Here is a 14,985-nt window from a genome sequence, read left to right on the forward strand (position 1 = left end):
ACAAAGCTAACAGCAAACTTCCCAGTGCCTTGAGCATTACAAGACTGAGCCTCAAGGGAACTGCTGCACTTTGCACATTGTATCTAAAGACATTTATATTGGAAGGATCTGTAGAATTATATTTTTGTGTTAGACACTTGATTTAGTGCTGCTATCATTTTTCCTGAGGAGAACAATTTTATTCTTTCACAATCAAAGTCAGCAGTTTAAGTTTTTCTAAAAAAAACAGACATTAGCATATTCATTACTAGGGTGATTTAACTATATCTTAGAGCACTGTAGTAAATTAGATTCATATCTCAAGGATTTTATTCTCCTACTTAGCAACATTTGTAATTGCAAAACTGTGCTTTCCCCAGCAATGGCCATAGTTGGCCCGAGAAACTCTTTATTTAAACATTTCTTTATAAATAGCATTATTAAATTTTATGTTGTTATGGTGCCTTTTAGCAGAAGCCCTGAAAATAATCAGTACCCTTGTGTTCTGCATAAATGGAGAACATTAAATAGTCTCCATACCACAGCATGTGAAATATAGCAAAGACAGACATTGAGTAATTACACTACATAATACAGCGTTTTTGTAAGATGCGGTGTTTTGGAATATTCTTGTCATAAGGCAAGGTCGTTTCTCCTGCAGGGAACTCCTGACTTGCTGCTATCTGTTTTATGGTTGTCCTCTTTGTACTCTACCACCCCACCTTCCCCGAAGTACATACTGTCTCTTACAGAGAACTGGACAGGGCCAGTGACTTGAAGGTCCATTTCCAGGAAGCACTTTGGCTAAATTTTTTAAGTATCTAATTAATTTTAATGAAAGCTGTGTGTTTCAATCCCCTGGACTACTCTGATAATCTCAGCTGCACAAGTGGTGCTGATGATACAATTTTCTGCTGAATCAGAATGTAATGGAAATCCATGCATGTTGTTAGGGAAATTCCTGTCTGCAGAAGAGCATAAAGCTGAGTCCTGCTTGCTCGCATTCATCACTTCCACAGGCAGAAAGGGAGGGAAGCATTATTTGTTGAGAAGATTGGGTTAAAGTGTATGGATGTCTGCTCCGGCATCTTAAAAACTGTAACATGTACATTTACGTCTTGTCTACAACTTCATCTGAGCAATGGTAGTCACTTCTAGCCGTGAACAGCTAAGAGGTGTCACAGAGTGTTGTCTTTCCAAAGAAAAGAAATGCTAAGCCATAATGCAGCCCTTGCACAACAGCCGGGAATGAGGTGATCCCGAGAAAGCGTTTTGTTTTCCTTCTGGGACAAAAGGTGTTATTGTAAGTGTAAGATATTATTATTAAAATTACATCCATTTTATGTCAATGTCACTATATTACTGGAAGTCAATATCCACATACTTCAGTTACTTCTGTTTGTGTGTGACAATTTATTAAGGATAAATAAAGAAATGTCCCTTCAGACTGCAAGAAGTACAATCTTTAATCTAGCGGAGAATACTGCAGATTTGTTCTTTTCTTCTCCCTAAAATGCACAAGGAACTGTGAGATTAAAAAAAAAGTTGTCCCCCATTAAGAACTAACACATGCTGGAGGGCTGTCTTTTCAAAGCACTTTCTCTGAGGGGAACAAAAAAAGCTGTTTAAATATTGCATTTATAACATTTAAAATGATATTTCATCATTCCTCTCCCAAAGAATGATAGCGATACTATAGCAAGTGACAGAAATAACCTTTTAATAAAAGTGAATTTTTATAGTAGGACTGGATGGCTCGGGATATTAGTAATGGAACATAGAACCTCTCCCTTCTAGCTCATCCGTTCATGTCCATCCCTGCCTGGTAAAAACCCAAAATTATTATCACCAGATGGCTGCTTGGGGGCCCAGCGGAAACGAGTTGGTGGTCTTGGTCCAGTCACTGGCACTAATTGCCATCCTTGCTGACAGTCTTGTTAGATAGGCGTGCAAGCAGCCCTGCCTTAATGAACTATTACACAAGTTTTCTATTATACCCCTACATTCAGGCACCCAAATGCTTTAGAGATATTGGTCATATTGTCCTCACAACACCGCTAGTCAGCAGGGACATATTTACCCCTGTCTGCAGATGGAGGAGCACAGATATAGAGCAGCTGTACTTAGTCATGCGAGAAGTTGGAGACAAAGGTGAGCACTAGGTCCTGCTGTCCCGATTCAACCCTAACTGCAATGCCATCTCCCTGCATCGTCTGAGCAATAGCAAGGGTTCCACCAAACGAGAGCTGGTGCATAACAGAGAATGGGCACTGCAGCCTCCTGTATGCCCGTATAATGTTCACTCAATAAATATTTCTCAGCACTTGTACTAGTGCATAGGGAAGGTGCTGCTGCAGAGAAAAGTTGCAGGAGCCTGCATTATTACAGGAGACGTGTTTCAAATAACAGGGAGAACAAACTTGCCCACTTCTAAGAACAATAGACCCACAGTCTGTATTTTTGTGAATCAGATGGTTTGTGACTGATGAGGCTTTTTTCCCCGTTTGGCATAATAAGCAATTTACTTCCTCACTGATAGGGTTATTGTCACAGCTTTTGCACTAGTGTTTGATAGCATTGATTAGTTTGTGCTATGTTAATTTTTAGCACAAGGAGGGAATTGATTTACTTCAAGCTTAGTATATTTTAGCACTGAAGTGGAAATAATTCCATTGAAAATACAGAAAATGAGCAGTCACCTTATCAATTGAATAAATGACTTGACATTTGTGGGGCTAAAGTATTCGATAGATAAGAAGATTTTTGTATTAAAAATAAATCATTGGCCTACCTATTATTTAGCTAGGCTTGGAATCAAGAATTCCACAGAAAGAGAAAGAAGAATATTGATCGTGCTGCTGTATTAAAAAAAATTAAATGGGTGGCATTTCCTAGTTCCTTACCGGAAAAATTCAGTGCATTTAGGTTGTGGTCAGAATAACTCGATAATTTCTAAAGCAGTTCTTCTATCAAGAGGTCATAGATGATGTGATTTCCTGTGTCTTCTGCAGATACTGGGTTCAAATTCTCTAATAGGGATTCCTTGTTATGAATTATTCACAACTCAGAAGAGTGCTCCATATTCAACTGTGTTAAAAGGAAGCAAAGTATATTCTGCATCAAAGAACTTGCATTAGGCAGGAAGGAAATAACAGAGTGGAATCTGTGTGGGGAGAGAAAAAAGGTTACAGCAATAAAACTCTGCTAGCAAAGGCTGCTGTTATGTCTAGTGGAACAAAACAGATTGTGGTATAAATATTACCATTCTTATCAAATTGAGCACACAAAATATTCTAAAAACATCTGAAGAAGGCTGCCTGTCCAGTATGAATTTCTTTCACTTTTTACGATTGCTTTGCTACTTAATACTTTTGACCGCAGGGACCTACCTCATACAGTGCAATGGGAAGGAGTGAGGTTGTTGTTTGGCTCTAATTTACCCATTCACATCATCATAGAAGAAAATGAAACAGGGATGAGGACCATGACTCTAGTCTCAGCTCCACCCACTGCATTAGGTCATATACTCTGAAACAGAGATCATGTCTCCTCTTATATGACCGGGGGGATTATACACATGATCCTCACTTACTGGGTATGCAGAATAAGCTCTCTGATTTGAAGGAACAGTCAGCATTTATAATTGAATCCAAGGTCAACAGGAACAATAGACTGCTTTTGATATATTTTGCACTTTGAAGAATTAGGCCCCAAGTTTTTCAAATTGGTTACCCGAAATTGCTTCATGTCTTGGTTTCAACCTCTATGGCAGGTTCCCTTCTGTAACATGCAAATCAGCACGCTGCTTCTCCTCAGAGGGGTTTTGTGAATATAAATTCATCTGTGTTTGTAAATTCCAAAGAAAATACTGTAGGAGCATGGTATAAGAAGCTCAGAAGGAAATTAATAATAGTGTATTCAGTACTGGGTTTGAATGGTTTATAGTAAATAACGTAAGAAGTCACAGACTGAATTACGACAATAAAAGAGATAATGAATAACCATGTTTTCAGCACGTTGAATGAGACCTGGTTCCTGCAGAAATAAGTATGTTATCTTGTAATTATCATCTATCATAATGTATTCCTATAAAGGAGACAGATGGAATTACAGAGGAACCCTTTGTTGTAGCTGTTTTGGTCATGATCGTATGGCCTGAACATGCTTTTGATGTAAGTGTTTTGGACTGGGAAGTTCTGAGATATACTTTGCTGATTTTTTACATGTCATAATAACGGCAAAAACAAGAATGTAGAACAGCTTCCTATATGTGCCCAATAGTTTTCTGTCTGGTTAGAACTAGATATGCTGCAACTTTAAGTTTCTTTTCAAGTCTTTTTCGGTGTAACAGTAGTTAAAACATGGGATGTCTGCTGTTTTTCCCCTTTTACTACAGCAGGGCTCTGTCTGCACAGCACATTCCAACCCTGGGCTCTCCCTGTGGTGTGGCACCCGAGGTCTCCATGCAGCACCGCTTCCTAAAGCCTCGACACTGAGGGGGCAAAAATGCAGCTGTCCCACATATGAATTTTGAAAAGTGAGCAACGTAGTCATGATCTGTGAGCTCAGGCTCCTGTGAAGGTTTATCCATTGTAGTCATAAGGCTCATTGACCTATCTGAGTGCAATTGTTGGAAACAGTTTCCTGTTGATGTAGCACTAGTCAAAAGCCAAAACAGGGGAGAGGTCTATGCTTCTCAGAGGTCTGAAAAGTCAGCTGCATGGAGAGTGTTGAGGTCCCATTCTAGCTGGTTTAGTAGTCTTGGGGAAGGGAAGGAGAAAATGGCACTTCTCCACTGTCACTGAATTACCTCTGCTCAATTAGTGAGTTGAATTTCCTGTGCTCCTGTTGTAGTCAGTGTTGAAAGAGTAGCAGAAGTCTATGTTGATTGATATGAACATGTCCCTGAACTACAATTTAAATAATGATCTGGTGGGGTTTTCTTCAAATGTTCATGTTTTAGCACAGTGTTGAAAAACAGATCATGGTGTCTCTTCAGTTTTGGAGGTGGCCATTTCTTTAACTGAAGGTTAATACTTGAACGTCATTGCAGCTGCCTGATAGTGCCCTCTGAAAGGAAAAATATTCTCATATGGCCAGTCTAATTGGATTGTCTGAAGCTGCAGGTTGTTTCCAGAACAGGTGAAACACACATTACAAGTTTCTGGGCAAAAATTTCTGGAGCAGAAACAAACAATAAGCCAGTTGTGGGGTTTGTCTAATATTGTCTGCCAGTGGTTTTTGCTAGTTTTCTCTGTTCCCTTTTCCACCATCTCTTCCACTCTTCCCTTCAATGTCCGTTTGCTGATATAAGAGGTAGAGCAAATTCTCCACAAGAAATGCAGGAAGAATTTCATTTGACATGTAAAATGGACTGATTTTCAGAAAGTGCTGAACACCTATCCTTTTAAATTTGGGCTCCTTCCAAATGTTAAGTAGCCAGAATTACTAGTCACTTTGAAAAATCACACTTAAAATACTAGTATCATTATGGCTATGGCAGATGAGTGATCCAACTGCGATTTTTTAAACATTGGACATAAACTAATACAAATGTAGTAAAATGTTTTCAAAATGTAGATAAATCATTTTGCAATATGCTATATGTCTGCTCTCAGATATGTGAGAGCATGTTGTTGTTTATCCTGTCAAGTTTGGTAATGTTCATGTTAAAGGCTGTCCAGCTGCTTCTTTTGCATGATAAATCCCTACAAATATAAGAAGATACGAGTCAATGTAATCTTGCCCTAGGAATATGAATAGTAAGATCATTACATGTACGAAAAAAATAGTTGAAAATAAGATGTGGTACATGGTGGTACCTAGCATAAAGAAGGAGTTAAAGAACATGTAGCACACCCAGCCCCTAAGAGGGCCAAATCTTGTCAATGAAGTGATACATCACTTAACATCAGTCTAGTAAGGAGTGTAAGGAGTATAAGGAGAAAGATAAAAAATACTTTTACGTCCATTGCTATGTTTTCTAGAGTGCCAGTTGGAAGAGAAGGTGCCAAATATATTTTAGATCAAAGAAACTGTGTACTAAAATTGAATTGGGTACCAGTTCATGCCTCCAGCATGGCACAGAGAGTACTAGAATACTGTGCTCAGTTTCAGACACCTGTCAAAACGATATGTAGTAAAGGGCAAAGTATAGCATAGGACAACAAAAGTGACACACTTTTCTTAATTATTTGAGAGAGGATTTCTGGCAAAAAGGGAACACCTTAAAGTCTATACAGTTCTTGGGGCATTAATTATTTTCGAACTGTTTGAGTTAGACTTGAGTTGAAGAAGAAGGAATACCAATCTAAAATGAGAGTCTTTCAAGGACCTGTTGTTACATGGAGAGTAAATGACAGACATTGAATAATACAGCTGTAACTCAAACAACTGCAGAGTGCTATAGAACAGCTGTAGGACTGTAGAACAACTGTAACAATACCCAGAGAGGCAGCAGAAAGTTGCTGCATTGACTTTTGACTTTTTTATATTAGTCCATTTGTTGTATTTTTTGTGATTTCTTTACTTTTTTAGAAATCGTATGTTGAATAAAGGGATCTGCCTTAAACAGAATACAATCAGTTTCAGGTGAGGAGAAAGGGGCTGTATGGAGCCACTGCTAATCCAGAGAGGAGAATACTTTGATAGCAGGTGATTATTCACCTCTTGCTCTCTGAATAGTCCAATCATTAAAAGAAAAAGTTTTCACATTTTAGTTTCACTGGTTACAGACCTAATGCCGCTCTCTTGGGTCACATAATGAGAATTAGAGGCATATTTCTTACTGCAGTGTTGAGAGACCATTTTCTGGCAGCTAATTAATGCTCCGTCCTTACCTAGACTCAAAGGAATTTCAGTCTTCTTATTAGTTAAAGAATTTTTTTTAATGAGGGAAGCCTTTTTCAGGGGGAAGTTATATCCTTGATATTTTAGATATTATTGTTTCTTCTAGCAGTATTTCATATTTCTTTAGAATCCAAAGCAGCTTATTTTTGATGTAAAATATTTTTAAATACATATCTGAATCTCTGTGGTTCTTCTAATTCTTTAAATCAAAATACATAGCAATATTTTTTGTGTGTTTTTTTTTTTAAAAATCAGTTCTCTTTCAGTAGTAGCAGGCTAGTTGATGTAAAAAAAATAGGAAAAAAGGAAAAATCTGCATAGCAATGGAAAGAGCCTGAATTAGTGGGGTTTGAGAATAGAGTAGAAATGGCTAAGGCTGTGTGTGGCCTTTTATATAAAACACAAATGACATCAGTAGGACCTGGGAGGAGGATAGTCTCTAACTTCAGTTGAATTGGTTTTATTTAAATCATATAGATTTGTTTTCACCTCAGAGTAAAAATAGTTGCTATCTCTTTGTGTTTGCCTCTTGGGGATAGAAAAAAAAAGCCATGCCAAGGCAAAGTAATACACTACAGAGGCAGTACAGAGTAGACATTGTTTCCACATGCTTTATGCCTCTTTTGGTCTGCTTGTTTAGGATAACATGCTTACAAAGCAGAAAATGGTGGGCTAGAGAAATCTATGGCATAGGAGTGAAAAACACCCATGGAAAGACCTTGAATGGCTTGCAATGGGACACTGTAGTTGCAGGAACTCTAAGTGACAAAATTTGAGAAAGGCAGCATCTCCTGGCCCAGAGAAAGTCCTTAGCAAAGTCTGTGAACTCCTGCTTTTTTGGAAGTAGGGTGGTCTCAATTCAGCGATAACCACCACCTTTCCTCTTGGCAAGGTACTGTCAGTGTGTCTTATTGAGTTTGTATCAGTGTGTTTAACTCCTCACTCAGGAAAGAAAAATACAGTTGGGCTCACCACCCTTAACTGTTGCCATTTTCTCAACTAGGGAATTCAGTCCTTTGGCGCCTTTTTATGAAGGTGAGGCTATAACCATCAGCTTCTTCAGATATGACTGCTCAGAGGAGCAGTCATTCTTCAAGGTATTTGATAACATTATTTTCCTTTCAGGTAACTAATGTCGCCTGAGCAGGGGGCTTGGACCAGATGACCTCCAGAGGTCCCTTCCAACCTTGATCATTGGGTTGTGTGATTGTGGTTATGAAAATGGTAACAATTGTGGCAGTGCACCCTCGCTAAGGGATGCAGGTATGTAAGTCAGGGGGCCCTGAGCACTGATCTAGGTCTTGACAATAGCATATTTTATGCCTTTGGGAAAGTCATTTTGCACCTTTATCGGATTTAACCATATCAATGGATATTTTTATAGGACCTGCCCCACCACTATGTTGTGTGGATTAATTAGCTAATATTTCTTCAGTGATTTGCATATGTAAATGCTATATAAATGCTAAGTAGTTATTAACTCTGCAACTTGCTGCTAATGTTCACATCACCATGGTAAGCATCACTTTCTTTCCCACTGTATAAAGGTTAAGAGGCTTTGCCCAAAGATAGACCTTGCCACCAAGGCAGCAACTGTTAGTGTTCAGTGTTGTTTTCAGTAGTCTTTGAGGGGTTTGCACCAAATTATTCTTAAGGATGCAAATCTTGTCTAACAGCAACATTTTATCTAAAATTTACTGTAAAAGTTTTTGGTCTGATTTCTGCCTTTCAAATAAGAAGGTTTTTCTTCCTGTATTCTTATTTTCCAGCTCATTAATATAACAGAATATATAAAATGACATACCATGTTTTCTGCTATTCTTTTTTTTTAACAATAATTGTGGAATCCACCTTGTGATGCCTGAACCATCTTCTCAGCTACAAGTTGTCTGAAGTGGTGCACACAGCTCCGAATTACCTGTTTTACCCTATCAGTCACTGTGAAAACCAGCAGCTTGGAAGCAGCAGATCTCTAAAACTTGCATCATTTAGAGGGGAAAGACCTGAGTGAAAACAAATGGTTTATGTTTTCAGCCGGAAATAAATAAGGCATGGACTACGGCTCTCTCATCTACAAGTGAGTTTTATTAAAGAGTTAGAGCAAGCTCTAGTTTACAAGATATTCAGAACCATATGTATGCATTAATTAAAGGAATGTGGAGGAGGAGGAGGGGACCTGAGAAAATAACAAAGCAGCAGTGTATGTGTGCAATGATTTTTCATTCTGTTTCGCTTCAGCTCTGCCTCTGCAACAGAGGATCTAATCAATCTGCCGGCTATTAAGTTTGTTAATTGATAATGCATACTAATTAGGCTGTGCGCAGTTACTTAAGAGACTTTGCTAAGGTGATTGTAGGCACAAGTCCAAATGGAGTTTAAAGTATTCTGTGTGAGGTTAAAACCCATCAACCAGAATAGATGGATTTTATATTATAACAGAAGGCACAACATACCCATAAGTATTTAATGTATTGCATGATTATCCATTGTTACATATCCTAAGTCTACCAAACAATTAAAAAGATAAAAACAGCTTCTAAAAATGTAACTAAACAAGGTATGTGTATGAATATGTGGAGATAGTAGAGATGGAGGGAAACTGCAATTTGGTCTTAAAATAAATATTCATATTAATTTTCACACTTATGTCTAGGAACAATAGTATGTAGCTCTGCTGCAAGGGAGGAGCAACCATAATGAGAACGGAGCCTAATCTGAACACTTAACAACAAGACACATAAAAATGCCTTTCTGCCCCCATCCAATAGGGCAATAAACCAGTAGTATCAGAGTAACATCAAAAGCGTGCAACTAGCTATTTGTAACATATGTCAGAGCTATTATTTGTATAGTTACTATATTAGTACAAACCTAAGAGTTTCCTTTCCATTTCTAGTGGCTCTATCTGTGGTACAGTTTGAGGTGCTGCTGACCTTAAGGAAGTAATTTCTTACATATTAATATTCTTGGTCTTTCTTTCGCCCCCTTCGTCTTCTTTTCTATGCATCATATAAAATGAAAGTTCTTCGCAATATAAATCTGGAGTTGGCAGGCGCTAGTGATGGAGGTAGTGGGCATTTAATTAGTGAATGAATTGTATTCTTATGGTGTGACCATTGGACCTAAAATCCAAGCTGTAGTGCTTTATTTTAACTATATGAAAATGACCCGGTGCCACAATTTAGTATGCAGAAAACTATTTTAAAGCACTGAGTAGATAGAAACCAAAAGAAAAAAACAGCTAGAGAGAGAGACGATTTCATGTCTCACAGCCTTGTTGAAGAAAATTCCTTGCAACAAGATATGTCATATTGTAGAAGAATTGTTCCAGTGAGGATTTTTTATTATCTGCATGTATTCAATGGGTACATTTGGAGTGATAGCATGTATGTACCAATGAAAAAGTTTTGGTATCCACGAAATTGTACAGGTTTTATAGTGTATGTTACAATTAACTGTTTTGTATGCATAGGTTATGTATATATTACGTTGAGGATTATGAGGAAATACTTTTTATTTGTTTCATATCAGCCAGTGGCTTGATTATGTGTGTAGCATAAATCTGGAGAGACATAAGGACGCTCATTTAGGTGGCTGAGCGGTGACCCAGAGGGGCCATGCACGACGTAACGGAAAGAGAATGTTCACCAGGTTGCAGGAGGAACCTGATGAGCCTGGTTTTAAGAAAAAAAATACCTGTCAATAGGCTTTGTGACATTAGCAATGCAGCATTCACACTGAGGGATATAAGCATAAATTATAACAAACTTTTTTGAAGTTTTCTTCCTCTGAGGGTTCTGTAGGAGCTTTTCGGTACCCCTTTCAGTGCTTTACTTGGCAGTCTGTAATGAATGAGTAAATAAGAGGAGATGAGCTTAAAAGGCAATCAAAGTAGCAGGGAATTGTTGGCATGAAAGAGTGATTCTCACTAGACTTTTCTATGTCTCATGGAAGATGATGATTTTACAAGAGTGTTTGATAGCAGAACTGTGGAAATTCTTACGAATCTGACACTGGAGACAACAGGGTATGGATTTGTCCCTCCCAAGACACTTTTCTGAGGCACTTCCATTAGGCGTTTTGTCACTGTAGGGCCTCCTTCTCCTAGCTGGAGAAAGACGGGCACATCCAGAAAGTAGTTCTGACCACCCAAGATCAGAATTGTCCTCTGGAGGTTCCTATTGCTCTACGGACCTCAGCACGCTCCTAGGGAGGATGAGGTTCCCAATGCACTGAAACGTGTCTGAGGTGAGTGTCTACAGGAAGGCTGGATGGATCCCAGTTCGCCACTTTTGCCTGTTTCCAAAGCGCGAGATGTTTCAGGGGCAATAGCTTTGTCTATCTATCTGCCTATCTATAGTATAAATATAAAAGAAGTTACACCACTGGTCACTGCTGGTATGGTGACCTCTCATGTCAGCAACAAATATATGTTCTGAAGAAGCCTATCTTACACCAGCAATAAGCTGATCACTGGTAATTATGAAAGAATCTGGATGAATAACGTTATTGATTAGCTCTGAAGGGGAGCTTAAAGCGAGGTACAGCATGGGCTCTTATATTTTGATGTGTGGCTGAAACACTAAGGAGAGTTTGCTTAGCCATTGAACAGTCTACTTTAAGGCTGCCCTCTGAATGAAATAAAAGGACAGAGTAGGTTAAATCATGATACAACTGTTCAAGAGACCTGCCTGTTCCAGGAATATTGCGCCTGCATTATTGAAGAGGGTTCTGCTGTGACGTCTCTCTTTAGTGCACATCAGTGAGATTTTAGCGCATAATGTCAACTAAAACGAAGTGAATAGTAGGAAAAATGTTCCGTGAATATTTGCTCAAAGTGGAAAGTGGATTTCAATTAGACCGTGTTTGCAATGCTTTCACGTTTGCTTTCCAGGAACACTTGAGTGCTCAAGCTTTATTAGTATGAATAACTCATGAAAAAGTGAATGCAAGCTCAAATATTCACCAAAAGCAGATTTTGAAGAGAAAATTCACCGGAGAAGTGCGTGACTAATTTTGCATAAGAAGTACTTCTGAGAATTTTACAATGTTACTATCTCTTTGTGGGCTGTTTACAAAGAGAAATAAAGGTAACATCTGCGGAATAATTTTCAGCAAATAAAATGTTCACTCAGCTCTAAAGTAAAAAACCTCCCAGCGTCACTGTCAATTCTGTAAGGATGATATTCATTGTTTCTGGTTTCTTATGAGACGAAATTCTTAGCTTGTCATCTAGGGCATGCTTCATAGAGGTTCAAGCACCTAGGGCTCCCATAGACTTAAATAAAATTTGAGATTGCTTGGTACCCTCAGGACTGGATCCCTAATAATTAATTCTTGCTAGTTTATATTTTCCTGCTATAGTTATTATAGGTTACACTTTTAGAAAATTGTGCCTACTCTCCCACTTGTGTCATCTTAGAGAGTTTTTTCTTGATGAGCAGGTGAAATGTACAGCATTTAATTATGTTTTTCGTTGTGCATATGTTTTACTTCATGAACTTCATTACTATATTCTATAGAATTGTATTTAAGATAAAAAACACTGCATGGAATTTGCTGGATTGTGGTGTCATAACTCGGTATGGGTTGGTATTTTATTTCAGTGGGACTCCTTAGAGTTCAAGGGACTGTTTAATATAAGCAAGAGTATCATCCTCTGATTTTAATTAGAATACAGGTCTTACAGGTAAGGACAGAGAATTTAGAAAGGAGAAGAACTTCACAAAGTAAGTAATATTAATTGTAATCCTAGACTACCAGGAATTAAACTATATCTGAAAATGAGGTTTCAGAATTCTCCCCTTTCCAGCTTGTCGACTGCTTCCTTTTACTCTTTTGCTCTCTCTCTGAGTCTTCCTGTCCTCTTTCACAAGAGGAGAAAGAATGTTATTGCTATGTCCTACTGCTGCTTTTGATGTAGATGGTAAGATAAGGGGCTTCTCATCTTCCTGCATATCATGCTCCCCTGGCTATATACAGAGCCAAAAGAAAAAACAGAACAAAACAAAAATAAAAGAGAAAGAAAAATACTTTATCTTTCACCTAATAAAATACACAAAGAAAAATTATTAACATTCAGCTTTGTGCTCTAGCGTAAACTAAATTATGTGGACTTAAAAAAGCAAAAATGAAGATGAATGAAAGTCTCTCTTGCTTAGTGATCAGATATAAAATAAACATTTGCCTGAAATGATTGCTATCGCTTAATATGTTTTACAAGAAATAAGATACTCTGTTGTACCATTCCTCAGAATATGTAATGCTTTGTTTTTCTTCAGTATTATTTTGCTGATTTCTAAAATATTAAAATAGATCCTTTCTGCCTGTTCAACAGCAATTTCTTTATATAAAAAAATGCTTCTAAATACTTTAAGAAAAGAGATATTAAATTGGTTAAAACACAAACCATTAGTGAGCCTCACAAAAAAAATCTCCAAATGTGAAAACAAGAAGGGAAGAGTACAATGCATATAGTAATTATTGCAATTCATCAAATTATAGCATTAGTACTAGCATTGAAATGATATCATCCAAAGAGCACAGACTTCTTATATAGCCTGAAAATTTCTTTACTTTGTTACAGTATGATGTACAAGTAATTAATTTTATCTTCCATATGAAACATATATGCATGATCTCTCTAAAGGCTGTGTCCTATTTGGTGTTGAATATAGTTCATGTAATACCTAGTTAGACTCTTCCAAGGACAAAATCAGAAAGTAACTACTCAGATCCCATAATTTAGTATTTTAAAAGGTAATGGAAGTACTAAAACTAATATTTTATTATAAGATTGGTTTAAAATATGTTCAAGTAAGCATGAAATAATGAATAAACTCCAGTCCTGAGACTTTCTACATACAGCTGCTGCCCTGTGAAGACTCTCTGGTCAGAGTAACTTCTGGAATGGGCCATTACTTAGGTACTAAGTGGGATCTCCTTTATCAAAGGATTATTAACTTTTGAGAGCCACATCCACCTAAAACTGAAACAAAATTGACCTCTAATTTACGTTTTCATGCTTGTCATCTTGTTTCTGTAAATGATGTTTGGAAAATGCCTTCTTCCAGTAAATACCCTGGTCTTCATTATTTTGATTCAAACTGGAATTCATCATTGATGTTAGCTTTATGAAAAAGCAGCAGAAGAGCTAAAAGCATATGTAGTAATTCTGGATAAGATCACTTGGGTATATTAATTTTTTAATTGGACGTGTGCCACGCAGTGTATTTTATATGCCAAAGTGTAAGTCTCACAATCCCAGCTCCCAGATCAGGTGAAGCAGAGAACTTCAATTCCTGTGTCTCTCACTTAAACCTGAAGTGAGGTAAAACAGAATTCAAGACTTTGCTTTCTATTTTGCTGTTCGTTAATAGCTTCGTTTTACCTCTTGCTTTTATGATTTTGTATAGAAAGTCATTGGCTTCAGTAGGGTTTCTCTTGATTTATACTAGTATAAGTAAAAACTCATATTGGCTCTTTTCTCTCACTGAAGATGTTGCCCATGAGATGTGTCAGAATAATGACTCAGGAAAATGAAGTCATAGACTAGACAAGGCTCCCAGACAATGAGCGGCCTTGCACACTTCACTGGTCCCCACATCAGTGTGCGCCGATCCTGCCGTGACGAGGATTACCTGGGGAGGTGCCTGACATTCTCCATACCAGCTCAATCTGTTCTGTGTGGCAATAGGGGTGATAACTGTGTTGTGGACACTTGTCCTCAAAGAGTGCATTTCTCATACCAACAGGCTATTGACTTTCAGTAATTGCAAACTTAGGGAAGATTTTTATTGGTGTGCTGGAGATAAAAGATCTCTTGTCCCAATACCACAATCTTCCACAATGATTAAACTGCAACTGGAAAACAGACAAATTTGTTCCCCTTTTCTCACCTATCTGAACCGGGTATTGTTATCTGCCTACATAATCAAAGAAACAGCATATAGAGATTTATTTCACTGTGGGACTTGTGCCACAAAACTGTAAGGCAGTTTGTTAATGATCATTTGTCAAGTTTTTTGTCATAACTGGATGCTAATAAAGGATATTAAGAATGAGGAAAAAGAATGTCTGATTAATAGCCTTACCTTTAAAGACAATTATATAAAAAATCATCAAAACTTTCTAGAGTCAATAGTTTTGAAAGATGAA

Source organism: Nyctibius grandis, chromosome Z (genome assembly GCF_013368605.1).
Source record: "Nyctibius grandis isolate bNycGra1 chromosome Z, bNycGra1.pri, whole genome shotgun sequence".
NCBI classification, from domain to species: domain Eukaryota; kingdom Metazoa; phylum Chordata; class Aves; order Nyctibiiformes; family Nyctibiidae; genus Nyctibius; species Nyctibius grandis.